General features: G+C 47.0%; 1 pseudogene; it reads right to left on the bottom strand.

Annotated features, from left to right (window-relative positions):
* Positions 1 to 17,410, bottom strand: part of LOC140424751 (meiosis-specific coiled-coil domain-containing protein MEIOC-like) — a 124,108-nt pseudogene that overhangs the window by 11,307 nt on the left and 95,391 nt on the right.

The following is a 17,410-nucleotide window of genomic DNA, read 5'->3' as shown; positions in this document are numbered from 1 at the left end:
TGATGCCTCAGACAGATGTCTAAAAAGCAGCAGCTTTTACTTCATAGAAAGCCAAAATCCCCTTAGACCCTTTGATCTTTAAGGCTTCTTATCATTTCATAGAAGAATAGCTTTCAGTAGCCTGTAATTGTCAGCTTCCAGACAGCTAGATTTGGGGATTGATTATTTTCATTTCCCTTCACGCTTGAATGGATTGCAAGAACCCTGCTGTGAAAGTAACCATAATTATTATAAACATCTATGAAGTCTTACAACACCAGGTTAAAGTCCAACAGGTATGTTTTGAATCACTAGCTTTCGGAGTGCAGCTCCTTCCTCAGGTGAATATAAAAATCTAGAGTTAAGTGCTTTCACTTCCTCTTTTTCCAGCAGAAGGCACGTGACTGCTTGTAATGTGTTTTCATGAGTTGTAAATTATAGGTAGATATTTATAAACATTGTCGTTAATTTCATAGCAGGGTACTTGAGATCCATTCACGCGTGAAGCGAAATTAAAATAATCAATCCGGACATCTAGCTGTCTTGAAGCTGTCAACTACAGGCTACTGAAAGCTAAATCTCAATTAGAAGCCTTACACATCAAAGGATCTGAGGGGGTTTAAAGCTTTGTGATTTGGTTTTGGCTTCCTATTAAATTGCAGCTCCAGCAAGAGAACATAGGGCGGGATTCTCCAATCCCACAGCAGAGTGTCCACGCCATCGTAAATGCCGTCACGTTTTACTACGGCGTGAACGGGCCGCTCCCAGTACTAATTCTGGCCTCTAGAGGGCCAGCACGGCGCTGGAGCGGTTCCCGTCGCTCCAGCTGCCAAACCCAGCGCGAACTGTATGCCGCGGGATCCGCGCATGCGCAGTTGTGCCGGAGCCAACGAGGACATGCGCAGTGGCGCCAGCGTCAACACGTGCATGCGCAGTGGCCTCCTTCAACGCGCTGGCCCCGACGCAACATGGTGCAGGACTACAGGGGCCGACGCGTAGTAAAGGAGGCACCCAGCAACAGAGGCCGGCCCGACGATCGGTGGGCCCCGATCGCGGGCCAGGCCACATCGGAGGCCCCCTCCGGAGCTGGACCCCCCCTCTCCCCCCACAGGCCGCCACCCGACCCTTCCACGCCGAGGTCCCGCTGGTCCCAGAGCAGGTTAGAACGGCGCCGGCGGGACTCGGCTCTTTTCTTACGGCCGCTCGGCCCATCTGGGCCGGAGAATCACCGGAAGGCACCGCGCCAACCACACCGCCGCCAACGGCACCGATTCTCGTGCCGGCATCAGGGCGGCGTGGCCCGTTCGTGGGGATTCTTCGGCCCAGCCCAGGGCTGGGAGAAACACGCCCATAATCCCCTGAACACAGAATCCATCCTGCCCACCATGAACTGCTTACCCTTGTCATCATTATAGCGAGGTGCTCCTTGTCTCTGACGATTTGCAGCATTAATTATTTCATCTTTACGACGTGCTTGTGTGACATGAATGGCTTCCAAATGGCAATTGAGGGTTGAAGATATATTAGCATGAACAGGAGAACTTCGGAGACGTTCCATTTTGCCAAGCAAAGTCAAGACCTGCCACATAATTCAAACATCAGCTAGAAAGACTTGCATTCTTAGTGAACATGTTATATTGTTTTAGAGGCCAACCTAACTATGCTGAACACAGCAATGATAGGTATTTTCCTTAAAGTTCCTCTTTGGCCTCCAATTCTTTTTTCTCTTCTTTTTATTAAATAAATTTAGAGTACCCAATTATTTTTTCCAATTAAGGGGCAATTTTAGCTTGGCCAATCCACCTACCCTTGGTGAATTAATTGGTGTATCTTGAAAGGGAAAGGATACCGCTACGTCAGATTACCACCTGGATATTTGTGCTTGTAGTCAGGGCCAGGGCCAGGGAGAGAAATCTTAAACCTTGGTGCTTCTCCTGTTCCTGGGTCCCTTATCTGTCCCTGCTTCCAACTCCACCCCCCCAATATTAACCCTTCCCCCTCAATCATGCATGACATATTCTCCCCTTTCAAGATACACCAATTAATTCACCAATCACGGAGGTCCTGATAAAATGATAAAACTCATTGTTGGCAACTGGTTACAAATATCCTCTGATATATATGCAGCATAAGTCATTAATATTAAGAGCAATAAACAATATAGTGCAGTATTAGTTTGTGCGCACCCTGTAGGAGATCCCACCACAACTATTAAAAAAGCGTACAAATCTTACATTAACAGCATTTGTGCAATATTGTTAACTTGACAGGAAAATATCTCATTAGTTATTTATAATGTGCAGATAAACACTGATTTTGGTGACTGCCTCAGCACACTGTACCATTTCGACATGGTGACAGTAAATTCATATTTGGGGAAAGATTCGATACATAGTGGAATGATTGAACAACTTCGCTGTCAGTGAGAAGCGTTGCAGCCTTCAGGTTTTTCTGTGTGACAATTTTTAAGAGGCCAAATGTCAAAGACTGAATGGTTCACAACTGTATGTGTTTCCTTGATCACAAGCCTGAAGACTGCTGATTGCTCCTTCTTCTCACTACAATAGATTTTCAATATCTACTATGCAATGCAGCTTTTTTTTTTGCAACAATTCAAAAATTCAAGAAACTCATTAAAAGCACCAATATAGAGTGGGATAATAGGTAAGACGACAAAAAGGCAAGATTGAAGTAAATGGAAAAGTCGTTTGAGAATCATATGCAATGTAAAACACGTTACAGGTTCACTGTGAGCAATTATGCAGTCTTGTCCTGGCAATTTCACCACACATAGCCTGCTCACAATGAACTTTCATTAGCAACAAAATAAACACAACTCCAGCCACGATTCAACTCTCTGTTCGCAAGATAATTACGGATGAGAAAGGACACCTACCCAGTTCATCTAATCCAGAATGACAAACAAACATACATATTAGGAGCAGGAGTAGGCCATTGTGCCTCTTGAGCCTGCTCTGCTATTTGATAACATTGCCTACATTTTACCAGTGACTTAAATTCAGAAAAACTTGATTGACTGTGAAGTGATTTTGAACATCGTGTAGGGTCCAGTATAAATACAAGTTTTGTCTTTAGTTTCATTCCACCTGCATGCAGTAGGCAGAGTGACAGAAGCAGTGGTGAAATTGGAGGCCCAATGCTAACTCTTTATAGGTACTTATACTATAAAGAAAATGGCTACAAAGAAATCACATTTACAAAACAATGTAGCTCTGTAGCTGTTGCAACCTTTCCATTCTGACTTGTCCTCCCCCAAACCACTGTCATATAATGGTGGTGTACACTGTGAATTTACAGCCTATCTATCCAGAGGTTACATATAATGTTGCATTACATTTGTACTAAATAAATGTGCAAATAGTATTTTAAAAATCTAATTCTTGCTTGAGGTAAACAGGCAAATCAAGTGGTAAAACGTAACTAATAAATCACAGTGTCCAACAGCAAAATTCGAAGAGAAATCCTGTCTAGAACTAAGTCATAGGATTGGGTTTCTATAAAGCTCCTTTATGATAAAAGCCCATTAGGATGTTGCTCTAGGATTTCAATGGATTTTTTTGCCAAAGTTACTTCGGATGATCAGGAATCCACACTTCCAGAAAATGTTTTGTCCCACAGTGTGACCACGTTTGGCTAGATTTTAAACAGGAGTGCAGGAGAGAATATAATTTGTAAAACCTTTCCTTTCAGCAATCTCTTAATGACAAACAGGGATTTCATTCTGAAACTTTGCAAGAGTAATAAATGACAATGAGTCAAAACCCCATTTTGCATCACTTCTGGTTTAGGTTTCTTACATTTATTTTGATAGGCCTACAATTCTCAAGCTTCTTGTACATCAACATTGCATGTCATCAGAATTGTGTCTATTTTAGGGTAGAATGAAAATTTAGGGCATTATAATAATTTATAATAATGCTTTTTATATGCTAATTTAAATTCAAAATGGAATTTTAAGAAGGGGATAGTATTAATATAATTTTATGGGACTAAAAGTGACCCACCCAACCCTCTCCAATCTTCTCTGCAACACCCCTTCCCAAACTCCCACCACCCCCCCTTCAACCCCCTCCACCACCTCAACTCTATCCTTTCCAACCTCACCCCAACACCACTACAACACTCCCCACCCAACCAACACCCACTCCCCTCCCTTTCCCAACCTCCTCTCCAATCCAAACTCCTCCTCTAAACACCACTCTAACCTCCCCCACAGTGCTTCTTTTCAAACGAGAGCACTCTCATGACTCTGAGGGTGGCACAGTGGTTCGCACTGCAACCTCACAGTGCCAGGGACGCGGGTTCAATTCTGACCTTGGTGCCTGTCTGTGTGGAATTCGCATTCGCAAGTTCTCCCTGTGCCTGCTTGGGTTTCCTCCAGGTGCTCATGTTTGCACCAAAGATATGCAGGTTATGTGGACTGGCCATGCTAAATTGCCCCTTAATGTCCAACGGTTGGGGGGGTTACGGGGATATAGCAGGGGAATGGCTGAGGTTAGGGCGCTCTTTCCGAGGGTCAGTCCAGATGGGGTGGAATGGGACAAATGGCTTCCTTCCGCACTGTAGGGATTCTATGGTTCTATGGACAGTTGCGCTGCTTTTCTTTTCACTCATTTACAGAATGTGGGCGTCGCTGGTTAGGCCAGCATTTATTGTCCATTCCTAGTTTCCCTTCAGAAGGTAGTGGTGAGTTGCCTTCTTGAACTGCTGCAGTCCCTGGGGTGTAGGTACACCCACAGTGCTGTTAGGGATGGAATTCCAGGATGTTGCCCCAGCGACATTGAAGGAACGGCGATATATTTCCAAGTCTGAGTGACTTGGAGGGGAACCTCCAGGTGGTGAGGTTCCCAGATATCTGCTGCTCTTGTCCTTCTCGATGGAAGCGATAGTGGGTTAGAAAGGTGCTGTCTAAGGAACCTTGGCGAGTTCCTACAGTGTATCTTGTAGATGGTACACACAGCTACCACTGTTCGTCGGTGGTGGAGGGTTTGAATGTTGGTGGAAGAGGGATGTTTTGGCCTGGATGTTGGAGCTACACTCATCCAGGCAAGTGGAGAATATTCTATTACACGCCTGACTTGTGGCTTGTAGATGGTGATAGGCTTTGCGGGGTCAGGTGAGTTACTCGCCAGAGAATTCCTAACCTCTGACCTGCCCTGGTAGCCACAGTATTAATATGGAAAGTCCAGTTCTGTTTCTCATCAATGGTAACCCCGCAGGACATTGATTGTGGGGGATGTAACAATGGAAATGCCATTGAATGTCAAGGGGGAGGGTTAGATCCTCTCTTGTAGGAGATGGTCATTGCCTGGCACTTGTGTGCCGCGAATGTAACTTGCTGTTTGTCAGCCCAAACCTGGATATTTTCCAGGTCTTGCTGAAGTTGGACATGAACTGCTACAATATCTGAAGAGTCACAAATACTGCTGAACATTGTGCAGTCGTCCGCAAACATCCCCAATTCTTTGTTTTCATAAACATTTTATTGAGGTATTTTTGGTACAGTAACAACAAAATAAACAATATGCATCAAACCATAAACATAGTGCAAAAGCTATTTACCTCTCATACAGGTCCCACCCTTATTGACCCCCTACTCTAATCTAAACTACCCACCCCCCCGGTCTGCTAAACGATTAATTTCCCGCAAAGAAGTCGACGAATGGTTCCACCTCCGGGCGAACCCTAACAGTGACCCTCTCAAGGCAAACTTGATTTTCTCCAAACAGAGAAAGCTAGCCATGTCCGATAGCCAGGTCTCCGACTTCTGGGGCTTTTGAGTCCCTCCATGCTAATAGCATCCATCTCCGGAGGCTACCAGGGAAGCAAAGGCCAGAACGTCTGCTTCTTTTCCTCCTGGATTCCCGGGTCTTCTGACACCCCGGAAATCGCCACCTCTGGACTCAGCGCCACCCTTGTTTTTAACACCGGGGACATGATATCTGCAAACCCGGCAAAATCCCCTAAGCTTTCGACATGTGCAAAACACGTGGACATGGGTCGCCGATCCTCCCGCACATTTTGCGCACCTGTCCTCCACCCCAAAGAATCTGCTCATCCGGGCCACTGTCATGTGAGCCCGGTGAACAACCTTAAATTGTATCAGGCACATGTTGCGGACGTGTTGACTCTACTCAACGCGCCTGCCCATAGACCATCCTCTATCTCACCTCCCAGCTCCTCCTCCCACTTGCACTTCAGCTCCTCGGTCTGCGTCTCCTCTGACCATAAGCTCCGTATAAATGTCCGAGACGCTCCCTTCTCCTACCCATCCTCTGGAAACTACCCTGTCCTGAATCCCCTTAGCGGTAGGAGCGGGAAGGTTGACACCTCTTTACGAAGGAAGTCCCACACCTGCAGATACCTGAATTTGTTTCCCCTTGCCAACCCAAACTTTTCCTACAACGCCCTCATACTCGGAAAGCTCCTCTCAATCCCCGCTCTCTGCCATAACCGGAAACCCCCGTCCATACTCCCTGGGGCAAACCGGTGATTATCACAGATTAGGGCTTCCAGACCGATGCTTCCACTGCTCCCACATGTCACCTCCATTGGCCCCAAACTCTCAGGCCGCCACCACCACTGGACTGGTGGATTACCATGCCGGCGGGAACGGCAGAGGCGCAATTACCAACGCCCCCAAACTGGTGCCCTTACATGGAAGCCGCCTTCATACGCACCCATGCCAACCCCTCCCCCACCACCCACTTCCTGATCATGGCTATATTAGCCACCCAGTAATAATTGCTAAAATATGGTAGCGCCAGCCCGTCCCCTCCCCGACTCCGCTCAAGCATTACCTTCCTTACTCGCGGGGTCTTGCCCGCCCAGACGAAGCCCGTGATCACTCTGTTGACCCGCTTAAAAAAGGACCGCGGAATAAAGATGGGGAGACACTGAAATACAAATAGGAATCTCGAGAGGACCGTTTGCACCCTCCCAGCCAGAGACAACGGAAGCGCGTCCCATCTCCGAAAATCGTCCTTCATTTGGTCCACCAGTGGGCCAGATTCAATTTATGCAGCTGGTCCCATTCCCGCGCCACTTGGATGCCTAGGTTCCCTCTCCTAAACTAAACGGCAGCTCTCCCAGTCGCCTCTTCTGTCCCCTCGCCTGGACCACAAATATCTCACTCTTTCACATATTAAGCTTATACCCCGAAAAACGGCCAAATTCCCCTAGAGTCCCTCATGATTTCTTCCATCCCCTCTATTGTGTCCGAAACGTACAGAAGCAGGTCATCGGCATAGAGCGAAACCCTGTGCTCCAACACCCCCCCTGGACCAGTCCTCTCCAGCCCCTCGAGGCTCTCAAAGCAATTGCCAACGGCTCTATAGCCAGCGCAAACAACAGTGGGGAGAGGGGGGACCCCTGTCTCATCCCCTGGTGCAGTCTAAAATAGTCCGATGTTGTCCTATTCGTCCGTACACCTGCAACAGGAGCCTGATACAGTAACCTGACCCAGTCAAGAAAGCCCTTCCCACAGATAATCCCATTCTACCCGATCAAAAGTCTTTTCTGCATCCATTGCGATCACGACCTCCACCTCCCTCCCTTCCGGGGGCATCATGATCACATTTAAGAGCCTTCTGACATTGGCCACCAACTGCCTGCCCGTAACAAACCCCGTCTGGTCCTCCCCAATAACGTCCAGAACACAACCCTCATCCTGGAGGACAAGATTTTGGCCAGCACCTTGGTATCTACATTCAACAGGGAGATCGGCCTGTAGGACCCACACAGCTCCGGGTTCTTGTCCCGCTTAAGAATCAGCGAAATCGTTGCCTGTGACATCGTCTGGGGCAACACCCCTCTTTCTCTTGCCTCATTGAACATCCTCAACAACACCGGTCCCAATATCCCCGAGAACGTTTTATAAAACTCCACTGGGTACCCGTCCGGACCTTGGGCCTTACCCGCCTGCATGGCCTTCAAGCCCTCCACTATCTCTTCCAGCCCGATTCCCCAGCCCTTCTACCCGCTCCCCGTCCACCTTTGGGAAATTCAGCCCCTCCAAGAAGTGCCTCATCCCCTCCGGCCCCATAGGGGGTTCCGACCTGTACAGCCTGCTGTAGAAATCCCTAAACACCTTATTCACCCCTACTGAATCACCAACCAGGTTCCCATCTCCGTCGTTTACTTTCCCTATCTCCCGAGCTGCCTCCCTCTTCCTAAGCTGCTGTGCAAGCATTCTGCTGGCTTTCTCTCCATGTTCATAGATCGCCCCCCACGCTTTTCTCAGCTGCTCCACCGCCCTCCCTGTGGTCAGCAAGCAAAACTCCGCCTGTAGCCTCCGCCGTTCCCTTAAAAGCCCTGCCTCTGGGGTCTCCGCATACCTCCTATTAATCTGTAGTATCGCCTTTACCAGTCAGTCCGTCTCTGCCCTGTCCACCTTCTCTCTATGGGCCCGGATCGAGATCAGCTCCCCCCTGACAACCGGCTTCAGTGCTTCCCACACCACTGCTGCTGAAATTTCCCCCGTGTCATTGACCTGCAGGTAGCTCTGAATACATTTCCTCAGCCGCTCGCACACCCCTTCATCCGCCAAAAGTCCCACATCCAACCTCCAGTGCGGGCGCTGGTTACTGTCTTTACTAACCTGCAGGTCAACCCAGTGCAGAGCATGGTCTGAGATTGTAATCGCCGAGTACCCCGTGTCCACCCTGCTCAAAATAAAGAAATCAATCCGGGAATACACTTTATGCATCCTCGGCTGCCCAACTCTACATGGAAAACATCCCCAATTCTGACCGTATGATGGAAGGAAGGTCATTGATGAAGCAGCTGAAGATGATTTAGCCTAGGACACTACTCTGAGGAACTCCTGCAGTGATGTCCTGGAGCTGACATGATTGACCTCCAACCACCATAACCAGCTTCCTTTGTGCCAGGTATGACTCCAACCAGCGGAGGGTTTTCCCCGATTCCCATTGACTCCAGATAAGCTAGGGCTCCTTGATGCCATACTGGGTCAAATGCTGCATTGATGTCAACAGCAGTAACTCTCACCTAATGTCTGGCATTCAGCTCTTTTGTCTATGTTTGAACCAAGGCTGTAATGAGGTTGAGAGCCTGGCGGAATCTGACTGCCCTTGAGCAGGTTATTCCTGAGTAAGTGTCGCTTGATAGCACTGTTGATGACACCTTCCATCACTCTGCTCATGATGGAGAGTAGGCTGTTAGGGCGGTAATTGGCTGGGTTGGATTTGTCCTGTTTCTGTGTACAGGACACACATGAGCAATTTTTCACATTGCTGGGTAGATGCCAGTGTTGTAGCTGTACTGGAACAGCTTGGCTAGGGGTGCGGCAAGTTCTGGAGTACAAGTCTTCAGTACTATTGCCGGAATGTTGTGAGGGCCCATAGCTTTTGCAGTATCCAGTGCCTTCAGCCGTTTCATGATATCACGTGGAGTGAATTGTATTGGATGAAGACTGACATCTGTGATGCTGGGGACCTCTGGAGGAGACCGAGATGGATCATCCATTTGACACTTCTGCCTGAAGATTGCTGCGAATGCCTCAGCCTCGTCTTTTGCACAGATATGCTGTGTCAAAGCTGTTGCAGGTCTTTCTAAAGGAGGAGGGTGAACAGCCAGCTGTCAAACAACAACAAATAACAAAGAACAATATAGCACAGGAACAGGCCCTTCGCTCTCCAAGCCTGTCATGGTGCATATGGGCACCAATGATATAGGTCAAAAAACTGGATGAGGTTCTACATGCTGACTTTAGGGAGTTAGGAGCTAAACTAAAAGGTAGGACCTCAAAGGTAATAATCTTGGGATTGCTACCAGTGCCACATGCTAGTCAGAATAGGAATGAGAGGATAGACAGGATGAATACATGGCTTGAGAGTTGGTGCAGGAGGGATTCAGATTTTTGGGACATTGGAACCGGTTCTGGGAGAGGTGGGACCATTACAAATCGGATGGTCTACACCTGGGCAGGACTGGAATCAATGTCTTAGGGGGTTGTTTGCAAGCGCTGTTGGGGAGGGTTTAAACTAATGTGGCAGGGAATGGGAACCAATGCAGTAAGCCAGAGGTAGTAAAGAGGGGACATAAACAAAAGCCAGAAAGGAGAAAAGTGGAAGGCAGAGAAACAAATTGAACTACATTTATTTCAATGCAAGAGGCCTAATGGGCAAGGCAGGGGAACTCAGGGCATGCATAGGTACATGGGACTGTGATATTATAGCTATTACTGAAACATGGCTAAAGGAGGGGCAGGACTGGCAGCTCTAAGTTCCGGGGTATAGATGCTATAGGAAAGATAGGCCAGGAGGGGGGAGTTGCGTTTTTGATTAGGGACAACATCACGGCAGGACAGAGAGAAGATATATCCAAGTGTTCGCCCACTGAGTCTATATGGGTAGAACTGAAAAATAAGAAGGGTGAGATCACTTTGATAGGACTGTACTATGGGCCCCCAAATAGTCAGCGGGAAATCGAGAAGCAAATATGTAAGGAGATTATAGATAGCTGCCGGAAAAATGGGGTGGTAATAGTAGGGGACTTTAACTTTCCCAAAATTAACTGGGACAACCATAGAACTTGGGGTTTGGATGGAGAGAAATTTGTCGAGTGTATTCAGGAAGAATTCTTCATTCAATATGCGGATGGCCCGACTAGAGAGGGGGCAAAACTTTTTTTAAATATAAATTTAGAGCACCCAATTAATTTTTTCTAATTAAGGGGCAATTTAGCATGGCCAATCCACCTAGCCTGCACATTTTTTGGGTTGTGGGGACGAAACCCACGCAAACACAGGGAGAATGTGCAAACTCCACACGGACAGTGACCCAGAGCCGGGATCGACCTGTGACCTCGGCGCCGTGAGGCAGCAGGGCTAACCCACTGCGCCACCGTGCTGCCCGAGAGGGGGCAAAACTTGACCTCCTCTTGGGGAATAAGAAAGGGCAGGTGACGGAAGTGTTATGAGAGATCACTTTGGGACCAGTGACCATAAGTCCATTAGTTTTAAGATGGCTATGGAGAATGATAGTTCTGGCCCAAAAGTTAAAATTCTAAATTGGGGCATGGCCAATTTCGATGGTATTAGGCGGGAACTTTCAAAAGTTGATTGGGGGAGCTTGTTTACAGGCAAGGGGACAGCTGGTAAGTGGAAGTCTTTCAAAAGGGTGTTAACTAGGGTTCAAGGTGAGCACATTCCTCTTAGAGTTAAGGGTAAAAGTAGATAAAGTAGTTAAGGGTAAAAGCTGGTAAAAGTAGGGAACCCTGGATGACTCGGGATATTGAGTCCATGGTCAAAAGAAGAAGAATGCATATGACATGCATAGGCAGCTGGGATCAAGTGGATCCCTTGAAGAGTATAGGGCTTGTCGGAGTAGAGTTAAGAAAGAAATCAGGAGGGCAAAAAGGGGACACGAGATTGTCTTGGCAGATAAGGGAAAGGAAAATCCAAAGAGCTTTTACAGATACATAAAGGACAAAAGAGTGACTAGGGAGCGGCCTCTTAAGGATAAACAAAGTCATCTATGTGTGGATGCACAAGGGATGGGAGAGGTCCTAAATTAATATTTTTCGTCAGTATTTACTGTCGAGAAAGGCTCGAATGTTAGGGAAATTGTGGAAATAAAAAGTGATGTCTTGAGGAGTGTACATATTACAGGGAAGGAGATGCTGGAGGTATCAAAGCGCATCAAGATAGATAAATCCCCGGGACCTGATGAAATGTATCCCAGGACATAGTGGGAGGCTCGGGAGGAAATTGCCGACCCCCAGCTGAGATATGTGAATCATCGACAGCCACAGGAGAGGTGCCTGAAGATTGGAGGGTAGCAAATGTTGTGCCCTTGTTTAAGAAGGCCTGTAGGGATAAACCTGGGAACTACAGACCGGTGAGCCTTACTTCTGTGGTGGGTAAGTTGTTCTGTGGTATTCTGAGGGACAGGATCTCCAGGCATTTAGATAGGCTGTGACCAGCGGTGTTCCACAGGGATCGGTGCTGGGTCCACTGTTATTTGTCATATATATATATATATATATATATATATATAAATGATTTGGATGAGAATGTAGGAGGCATGGCTAGTACATTTGCAGATGACACCAAGATCGGTGGCATAGTGGATAGTAAAAAAGGTTATATAAGATTGCAACAGGCTCTTGACCAATTGGGCCACTGGGTCGATGAATGGCAGATGGAGTTTAATTTGGATAAATGTGAGGTGATGCATTTTGGGAGATCAAATCAGGGCAGGACCTACTCAGTTAATGGTAGGGAGCTGGGGAGAGTTGCAGAACAAAGAGATCTAGGAGTACAGGTCCATAGCTTCTTGAAGATGCAGTCACAGGTTGGCAGGGTTGTGAAGAAGGCATTCAGCATGCTAGGTTTTATTGGTCAGAATATTGAATACAGGAGTTGGGACGTCTTGTTGAAGTTGTACAAGACATTGGTAAGACCACACAGTTCTGGTCACCCTATTATAGGAAGGATTTTGTAAACTAGAAAGAGTGCAGAAGTGTTTTACGAGGATGCTACCAGGACTTGATGGTCTGAGTTATAAGGAGAGGCTGGATAGGCTGGGACTTTTTTCCCTGGAGGGTAGGAGGCTGAGGGGTGAACTTTTCGAGGTTTATAAAATAATGACGAGCATAGATAAGGTAGATAGTCGACATCTCTTCCCAAAGGTAGCGGAGTCTAGAACTAGAGGGCATAAGTTTAAGGTGAGAGGAGAGAGAAACAAAAAAGAGACCAGAGGGGAAATTTCTTCACACAGAGGGTGTTGAGCATCGGACTGTCAGAGGCAGTGGTAGAGGCGGGTACGATTTTGTCTTTTAAAAAGCAGTCAGCCAGTTACATGGGGAGGAATATGGGACAAATGCAGGCAAGTGGGTGGGACTAGTTTAGTGATAGAAACTGGGCGGCATGGTCAAGCTGGGCCGAAGGGCCTGTTTCCATACTGTAAGCATCTATGACTCTATGAGCTCCTCCATCATTGAAGGTGGGAATATTTGTGGAACCTCCACCTCCAGTGAGTTGTTTAATTGTTCATCAACATTCATGGCTAGATGTGACAGGACTGCAGAGTTTAGATTTGATGCGTTCGTTCTGGAATCGCCTATTACTTGCTGCTTATGTTGTTTGGCACACATAGTCCCAGGTTTGATCCCGGCTCTGGGTCACTGTCCGTGTGGAATTTGCACATTCTCCCCTTGTTTGTGTGGGTTTCGCCCCCACAACCCAAAACGATGTGCAGGGTAGGGTAGGTGGATTGGCCACGCTAAATTGCCCCATAATTGGAAAAAATGAATTGGGTACTCAAAATTTATTTAAAAATAGAAGTGGGGATGTAGACTGAAAACTGCACAATGTTCAGCACCATTCACGACTCCAGCAGTCTATGTCCAAATGCAGCAAGACCTGGACAATATCCACGCTTGGGTTGACAAGTGGCAAAGATTAGTGGGAGACTAGAGGACTGGGAAATCTTTAGGGGGCAACAGAAAGCTACTAAAGAAGCTATAAAGAAGAGTAAAATAGATTATGAGAGTAAACTTGCTCAGAATATAAAAACAGATAGTAAAAGTTTCTACAAATATATAAAACAAAAAAGAGTGGCTAAGGTAAATATTGGTCCTTTAGAGGATGAGAGGGAGATTAAATAATGGGAGATGAGGAAATGGCTGAGGAACTGAACAAGTTTTTGGGGTCAGTCTTCACAGTGGAAGACACAAATAACATGCCAGTGACTGATGGAAATGAGGCTATGACAGGTGAGGACCTTGAGATGATTGTTATCACTAAGGAGGTAGTGATGGGCAAGCTAATGGGGATAAAGGTAGACAAGTCTCCTGGCCCTGATGGAATACATCCCAGAGTGCTAAAAGAGATGGCTAGAGAAATTGGAAATGCACTAGTGATAATTTACCAAAATTCACTAGACTCTGGGGTGGTCCCAGTGGATTGGAAATTAGCAAACATGACACCACTGTTTAAAAAAGGAGGTAGGCAGAAAGCGGGTAATTATAGGCCAGTTAGCTTAACTTCGGTAGTAGGGAAGATGCTGGAATCTATCATCAAGGAAGAAATAGCGAGGCATCTGGATGGAAATTGTCCCATTGGGCAGATGCAGCATGGGTTCATAAAGGGCAGGTCGTGCCTAACTAATTTAGTGGAATTTTTTGAAGACATTACCAGTGAGGTAGATAATGGGGAGCCAATGGATGTGGTATATCTGGATTTCCAGAAAGCTTTTGACAAGGTGCCACACAAAAAGTTGCTGCATAAGATAAAGATGCATGGCATTAAGGGTAAATTAGTAGCATGGATAGAGGATTGGTTAATTAATAGAAAGCAAAGAGTGGGGATTAATGGGTGTTTCTCTGGTTGGCAATCAGTAGCCAGTGGTGTCCCTCAGGGATCAGTGTTGGGCCCACAATTGTTCACAATTTACATAGATGGGAGTTGGGGACCAAGTGCAATGTGTCCAAGTTTGCAGATGAGTGGTAAAGTAAAAAGTGCAGAGGATACCAGAAGTCTGCAGAGGGATTTGGATAGGTTAAATGAATGGCCTAGGGTCTGGCAGATGGAATACAATGTTGACAAACGTGAGGTTATCCACTTTGGTAGGAATAACAGCAAAAGGGATTATTATTTAAATGATAAAATATTAAATCATGCTGCTGTGCAGAGAGACCTGGGTGTGCGAGTGCATGAGTCGCAAAAAGTTGGTTTACAGGTGCAACAGGTGATTAAGAAGGCAAATGGAGTTTTGTCCTTCATTGCTAGAGGGATGGAGTTTAAGACTAGGTTATGATGCAATTGTATAAGGTGTTAGTGAGGCCACAACTGGAGTATTGTGTTCAGTTTTGGTCTCCTTATCTGAGAAAGGACGTACTGGCGCTGGAGGGTGTGCAGAGGAGATTCACTAGGTTAATCCCAGAGTTATGGGGATTGGATTACGAGGAGAGGTTGAGTAGACTGGGACTGTACTCGTTAGAATTTAGAAGGATGCGGTTGGATCTTATAGAAACATATAAAATTATGAAGGGAATAGATAGGATAGATGCGGGCAGGTTGTTTCCACTGGCAAGTGAAAGCAGAACTCGGGGGCATAACCTCAAAATAAGGGGAAGTAGATTTAGGACTGAGCTTAGACGGAGCTTCTTCACCCAAAGGGTTGTGAATCTATGGAATTCCTTGCCCAGTGAAGCAGTTGAGGCTCCTTCATTCAATGTTTTTAAGATAAAGGTAAATAGTTTTTTGAAGAATAAAGGGATTAAGGGTTATGGTGTTCGGGCCGGAAAGTGGAGCTGAGTCCACAAAAGATCAGCCATGATCTCATTGAATGGCGGAGCAGGCTCGAGGGACCACATGGCCTACTCCTGCTCCTTGTTCTTATGTTCTTAAGTTATATTCGCACCATACAAGCAATGACAACCTCCAACAAGAGAATCTAATCATCGCTCCTTGACAAGCAATGGCATGACCATCACTGAATCCACCCCCCCTATCAACATCCTGGGAGATACCATTGATCAAAAACTGAAGTGGACTAGCCATATAAGTACTGTGGCTACAAAAGCACGCCCGAGACTAGGGCACGCTCTTCCCAAAAGGAACAAAGTCCCCGAGAGAGCACAGTTAGCTGCTTTATTCCCGGCACTCGCAGTGCTGAGGAACACATGGCTATTCAACACGACTTGCTTTGAATAAGGGGTCTGAACGGGGAATGCGCAGCTGAGGCTGCACAATCATAGGGTCTGGTTTAACAGAGAGCTAAATAGCTGGTTTGCAATGCAGAACAATGCCAGCAGCGCGGGTTCAATTCCCGTACCGGCCTCCCCGAACAGGCGCCGGAATGTGGCGCCTAGGGGCTTTTCACAGTAACTTTATTGAAGCATACTTGTGACAATAAGTGATTATTATTATTATTAGCTCCGTTTTTTACAATGGCGAGCTCTGCTTGCCGGAACTTCCCCCCAGCCCGAACGCAATATGGTAGGAATCCCGGCACCATCCACACCAGGCAACCCCGGCCCGATCACGTGCGCGTAAAAGATGCCAGCTTGGCAGTGCCCATACCAGCTGACACCCAGCTGGCATTGCGGAGGGGCCAGGCTGGCACTGCCAGAGTACCACCCTGACCAAAGGGCATGCAGTTGGAGGCCGATCCCCTTGGAGAACCCCACACGTGCAGTTCCTTCTCGTCCCCATTTGTGGGGACCAGTACCAAATGGCGCTTGCCCGAGGTCCCCGAGGCAAAGGGATTGAATCCCAAGGCATCACGTACCTCAGGAATCTGCACATTAGAGTAAAACTCACTGACTCGCTCCAATATGCAGATTTGCCAAAAGGTGATTCCCCCATTGTGGGCGGGATTCACCTTGCAACGTCTCGCGAGATTGCGTTGAATCTCGTGAGGTGTTACGAGCCACGTAGATCCTTGGAGCTGGGTCTCCCGGCTTTCAATGGCCACGCTGCGCCGTGACGAGCTGCTTTTCCAGCACAGCGTGGCCAGAGCATCGTGCCCTAGGAATCCTGAGGCAAGTAACTCACCTCCTGCGTCCGCAAAGTCTGTCCACAATCTACAAGGTACAAGTCAGGAGTGTGATGGAATATTTTTCACTTGCCTGGATGAGTGCAGCTCCAACAACACTTCAAGAAGCTCAACACCATCCACAAACATTCACTGCCTCCACCACCGACGCACAGTAGCAGCAGTGTGTACCATCTACAAGATGCACTGCAGCAACTCACCGAGGCACCTTCGGCAGCACCTTCCAAACCCACGATTGCTCCCAAATAGATTAGGATAAGGACATTGGAACACCACCACCTACAAGTTCCCCTCCAAGCCACACGCCACCCTGACTTGGAAATATATCATGGTCCTTCACTGTCACTGGGTCAAAACCCTGGAACTGCCTCTCTAACAGTATTATGGATGTATCTACACCACATAAACTGCAGCAGTGCAAGAAGGCAGTTAACCACCACCATCTCAATGCCAATTAGGGATGGGCAATAAATACTGGCCTATCCAGTGATACCATATCCCATAAAATTATTTTTTTGAAAAATGCTGTTGCCCATACTGCTGCCAATTTAGTTTAATCCCTCCCCCAATCATAGTCTTGAACCACAGTCCTCCTGAGATGCAACCCATCACTTTTGCAAAGTTGCCTCCTGCCCCAGTACTGGCCCATGCCAAGAATCTGAAAGACTCCCTCCCAACCCTCTATAAGCCACACAAGAAATTTGTTATCTTCCTATTTCTATTCTCTAGTTGATTGATCCCACCTATTTAACTTGAATTTCTCCATGACTGATTTGCATGGTGTTTTTGGCTACTGTTCTGGACCAAAGACTATCATTTCTTTCATTACTTTTTCTTCTCTGTTTTCTTTTTGTCTTTCACTGACCTTTCCTCACTGCTCTTTT

Source organism: Scyliorhinus torazame, chromosome 6 (genome assembly GCF_047496885.1).
Source record: "Scyliorhinus torazame isolate Kashiwa2021f chromosome 6, sScyTor2.1, whole genome shotgun sequence".
Taxonomy (NCBI): Eukaryota; Metazoa; Chordata; class Chondrichthyes; order Carcharhiniformes; family Scyliorhinidae; genus Scyliorhinus; species Scyliorhinus torazame.
The sequence above is the reverse complement of the archived record's forward strand: the minus strand, read 5'-3'. Positions and strand labels throughout refer to the sequence as shown.